Source organism: Melitaea cinxia, chromosome 10, assembly GCF_905220565.1.
Source record: "Melitaea cinxia chromosome 10, ilMelCinx1.1, whole genome shotgun sequence".
In the NCBI taxonomy this organism is placed as follows: Eukaryota; Metazoa; Arthropoda; class Insecta; order Lepidoptera; family Nymphalidae; genus Melitaea; species Melitaea cinxia.
In genome coordinates this window covers 2,615,599-2,621,164 of record NC_059403.1, presented here as the reverse complement: position 1 = coordinate 2,621,164, position 5,566 = coordinate 2,615,599, and positions in this window count along the sequence as shown.

The following is a 5,566-nucleotide window of genomic DNA, read 5'->3' as shown; positions in this document are numbered from 1 at the left end:
TTTTATATGTACTATAGATGATTCCAAAGTAAAATATTTCGTTTCCAAAACGGTTATAAAATCACCGTGTATTTCTGTAGATTTTAATTTTCAGTAACAAACATTGATTTATCTAATTAATCGTGTTTTCTTTATTGTTTTATCGTTATAATTAAGAGAACAATTATGCTTCTTGGGTGGCTAATTCTTTAGTGCCGTAGCACACTGTGCTGTGTTGCTACGGCACTAAAGAATTTAGCCACCCCCTCTCTTCCCGTGGGTGTCGTAAGAGGCGACTAAGGGATAACACAGTTCCACTACCATCTTGGAACTTGAAAAGCCGACCGATGGTGGGATAACCATCCAACTGCTGGCTTCTCAAATGCACAGACCGAGGACGGCCAGCAGCGTCTTCGGTGCGACAAAGTCAGCCCTGCGGTCACCAACCCGCCTGCCCAGCGTGGTGACTATGGGCAAAAACCCCCATGAGTTCGAACTTAAAAATAAGGCCCTCAGTTACCGGCAGCCCCACTATTCCCGGCTACGGCAGCGGCCGTGGTAACGGTGGGGTAGAGGGTGCCAAGAATCACCGGGGTAAGGGAGGCTGCCATAGAAAAATATTCCTGGCTACGTATAATGGACGCACGCTACGGTTGGACTATCACCTCACCGAACTTGAGGTAGAACTTAGCCACATTAAGTGGAGCATACTGGGGTTGTCTGAAATCCGAAGAGAGGGAGAGGACACGATGATCCTGGACTCCGGGCACTTGTTCTACTTCCGTGAAGGTGATGGGCTTTCCTAAGGTGGCGTCGGTTTTCTGGTCCACAAGACTCTCACTAACAACGTTGTGGAAGTCAGTAGTGTGTCGACCTGGGTAGCGTACCTTGTACTTAAGCTCATCGACAGGTACTCCCTGAAAGTGATACAGGTATATGCGCCGACCTCGGCACACTCTGACGATGAAGTCGAAGCCTTGTATGAAGATATTACAAGGGCCATACATGGCACTACTTCGACCTTCTACAGCGTTGTTATGGGAGACTTCAACGCTAAAGTGGGAGTAAAAGGCCGCGACGGATCGAGCATCGGACCACACGGATTTGGGCACAGGAATCACAGGGGGCAGACGCTTGTCAACTTCCTCGAATCGGAGGGGCTCTTCTTGATGAACTCATTTTTTGAGAAGAAGCCCCAAAGGAGGTGGACATGGCAAAGCCCCGATACTGTGACGAGGAACGAGATAGATTTCATCATAGCGGATAAAAGGCATATATTCAGAGATGTCTCGGTGGTTAACAGGTTTAACACCGGCAACGACCACTGGCTAGCACGGGGCACTCTGAATATATGTCTCCGAAAGGAGCGGACCCGCTTGATGAAATCTACTCTCCGACCTACGCTGCCCCAAATACTATGTGGCTCCGAGCAGTTTCAGTTGGAACTCCAAAACCGATTCGATTCGCTGGAAACTACTAGCGACGTGGACGAGATAACCGACAACGTGGTGAAGACGGTGTGTACACTGGGTCGCAGGCACTTTCCACCAACAAAACCAATGAAGCAGAACAAACTTTCTCCCGAAGCCTTGGATCTGATGCGGCAGCGGCGCGAGTTGCCGGCTGCTTTGCCAGAACAGAGGGCTCTTTCCAAGAGGATACGGAAGCTTGTACGCCGAGACCTCCGCTGCTCAAATACGAGAGAGATTGCTACTCTGATTGAGCAGAATAGGGGGTCCAAAGTTTTCCAAAGACCATTGGGGAGAAGTCTTCTTGCGAAGCTAAAAACAGCGGATGGCAGAACCGTCTGCTCTCGCCTTCAGATCCGAGGAGAGGTTGAGAAATTTTATGGACAGCTGTACTCATTGAGCGCACGCAAGCCTGCGACTTGGGACACCGAAGATCCACGGGCACCATTGTTGCGCCATTATTCGGAGTGTATCCCGGACTTCGAAGAGGATGAGATTGGTGCAGCGCTCGGGCAGCTTAAAAACGGCAGGGCCCCGGGGGATGACGGAGTTACCACTGAACTCCTTAAAGCCGCAGGGCGACCAGTCCTGAAAGCCTTGGCAAGACTATTTAACGCCGTCATCCACCGAGGTACCACGCCGGAGGCGTGGTCCAGGAGTGTGGTGGTGCTGTTCTTTAAGAGAGGCGATAAGTCTCTGTTAAAGAATTACAGACCGATCTCACTTCTGAGCCACGTCTATAAGCTGTTTTCGAGGGTTGTTACGAATCGTCTCGCTAGAAGATTCGACAAATTCCAACCACCGGAGCAGGCTGGGTTTCGAAATGGCTACAGCACCGTGGACCACATCCATACTGTTCGGCAGGTTATTCAAAAGACGGAAGAATATAATCAACCGCTGTGTATGGCATTTGTGGACTACGAGAAAGCCTTCGACTCTGTCGAGACCTGGGTTGTCCTGGACTCTCTGCAGAGATGTCATATCGACTGGCGATATATCGATGTACTGAAATCTATGTACGTGGCGGCGACGATGAACGTTCATGTCAATGACCAAAGAACAAGACCTATTTCCCTCCGGCGTGGGGTAAGACAGGGGGATGTAATATCACCGAAACTGTTTACCACTGCGCTAGAGGATGTTTTTAAGACCTTAGATTGGGGGAACGAGGCATCAACGTCAACGGTGAATTCATCTCTCACCTTCGTTTCGCCGACGATATTGTCATCTTTGCGGAGACGCTGGATGAGTTAGGCCAAATGCTGGCCGGCCTAAACGAGTCCTCCCGACGTGTCGGTCTCTGTATGAACTTGAATAAGACGAAAGTCATGTTTAACAACCAAGTCATACCGATACCGGTATCGGTCGATGGTACCCTTCTCGAAGTTGTTCAGGATTATATTTACCTAGGCCATACTATCCAACTGGGCCGCAACAACTTCGAGAGGGAGGCCGATAGGAGGATTCGGTTGGGCTGGGCGGCGTTTGGCAGGCTTCGTCGAGTCTTCACTTCGAAGATTCTGCAATACTTGAAAACAAAAGTCTTCGAACAATGCGTCCTGCCTGTGTTAACATACGCAGCCGAGACGTGGACACTGACGAAGGGACTGGTCCACAAGTTTAGGGTCGCTCAACGTGCAATGGAACGGGCTATGCTCGGGGTTTCTCTTAAAGATAGGATTAGAAATGAGACTATCCGCGAGAGAACGAAAGTAACCGACGTAGCCTACAGAATTAGCAAGTTGAAGTGGCAGTGGGCTGGTCATTTTTGTCGCAGGACCGATGGCCGTTGGAGTAGACGGGTCCTAGAGTGGAGACCGCGTCTTGGCAAACGCAGTGTGGGACGTCCTCCGGCCCGTTGGACCGACGATATACGTAAGATTGCCGGTGTCGGCTGGATGAGGATTGCGGAAGACCGGGATGTGTGGCGCGAACTTGGGGAGGCCTATGTCCAGCAGTGGACTGCGATAGGCTGAAGTGAGTGAGTGAGTGAGTGAGTTGTAACACAACAGCGAAAAAAATGTAATATATTTTTAGTATTTTCTCATTCTCTTTTCCTAGAATTTAGTAGTTTTTAACCTCCACAGGTAGTAGATTCGTTAAATGAAATCTAGTCACACTGAGATCTTCGTTATTTTATAGAAGCTGAAAAATTTTCTGTGTATGTACCTACCTATACAAGTAAGAACGACCAGCGACTATAGAGTTTGGGTTGTGGTTACTTTTGCAGGTAACAGTTAGTAAAGGTGTATAAAATAGTACTTTAAATTCGTTAAAGTATAAAGCTCAATTTTTACTTATAATTTATTAAATTTTAGGGGTGTCCGGCAGGAGGTAGCAACTGTCATAAGTGTCTGGCAATGCATGACGAGATTTCTAAAGTTATCGCGAAGAAAATATTTAATTGCTTAATATTCAGAAAACACATTATATCTGTTTCGCTCCTTATTCTTCGTCGCAACCAGATTGCAAATATAAAATCAAAATACACTGCTGTCCAGTACCCGGTGCTTCGATTTGTAACTGTCCACTCATTGAGAAAGTTAAGGAAATGAAATACCTAGGTATCATACTAGACCAACGGCTTAGCTGGTACTCCCACTTGAATTTGCTAATTAATCGAACCAGGAAACTCACATGGGTTTGCACGTCCTTGCAACAAGTTATGTCCAATAAACTTAAGAATAAAATTTACATAGCCCTGGCACAATCAATACCCACCTACTGCATCTCGATTTGGGGAGGTGCCAACAAAACTTATTTTCTTGACCTGGAGAGAGCGCAGAGATCTCTTATTAAAGTTATGTACTCAAAGCCTTTAAGATTTCCAACTGAATCCCCTGTATAGAATTAGTGGTCTTCTATCAGTGAAAAAACTCTATATTCTTAATCTCGTTTTGCAGTGCCACAAATCTCTAACTTATGTCAAACTAACCAGTCGAAGAAGAAAGGATATACATATAATAGTTCCCTCATGCAAAATTCGTACAGCCTTTACTAGAAGACAATATATTTCCCAGTCCACTTACGTGTATAACAGAGTCAACAAAAAACTTAATATATACCCTATGCAAAGTTATAAATGCAAAAGAAGAATAATAAGATGGTTGAAATCTCACTTCTGTTGAGTTTGAAAACCTTATAGCTAAAATAAGTTCATAATAAACGTTTCATTACCGCTGCTATTGGTCACAACTCGTACGACGTACAATGATCCCCTACTTAAGCTTTACTTAAAAATCATGGATAAATTCTCACGCAATCACATGACTGTTTATCCACATACACACACACACACACACACACACACACACACACACAGACACAACACACTTAAATACACACACACTTAAATACACACACACATACACACGCAAAGACACATACACATTTACAAACACACACACAACACATAAAACCACACACACACACACAGAACACTTACACTAGTTTTAATTTTAAAGTTTAAAATGTTAAGTGTACTATAGTCTTAATCATCCGTAAGGGAGGTAGCCAGCCATTCCCAATACAAGTGTCTCTGACTACTTACTTGGAAGACTCGGTGATGCTTTGTACTAGAGATTATATAAATATATGATTTTTATTTATTTATTTATTTAAATATAAAAAAATTGGGTGAAGAAAATATAAGAAAATAATAATAATATGTGTTCACTTGGATAATTTATTAGTTATTATATTATAAATTATGGGGATTAATTAAATCAATTTTTGATGAAACTCGCGTAGTGACTTCGTAAAGACTAACACTATTGACAGCTAGGCAGGCACACACACACAACAACAGTAATCTAATAACAATAGCGATAAAAAAACTTTTTTATCGCTGTTACCTACATTTTCTTAGTAATTTTGTATCGCAAATTTACTATGCAAATTTATAATCAACTAGCTGACCCGGCGAACTTCGTATCGCCTAACAGTAGAACCATCCTCGTACTTCAAGGAATATTTTAAAAAAAGAATTAGCGAAATCGGTTCAACCGTTCTCGAGTTTTGCGCTTAGCAACACATTCAGCGACTCATTTTTATATTATAGATATTATATCGATTTAACTGGATTTATTCCAACTCGATTCAAACTGATTTGTATCTAT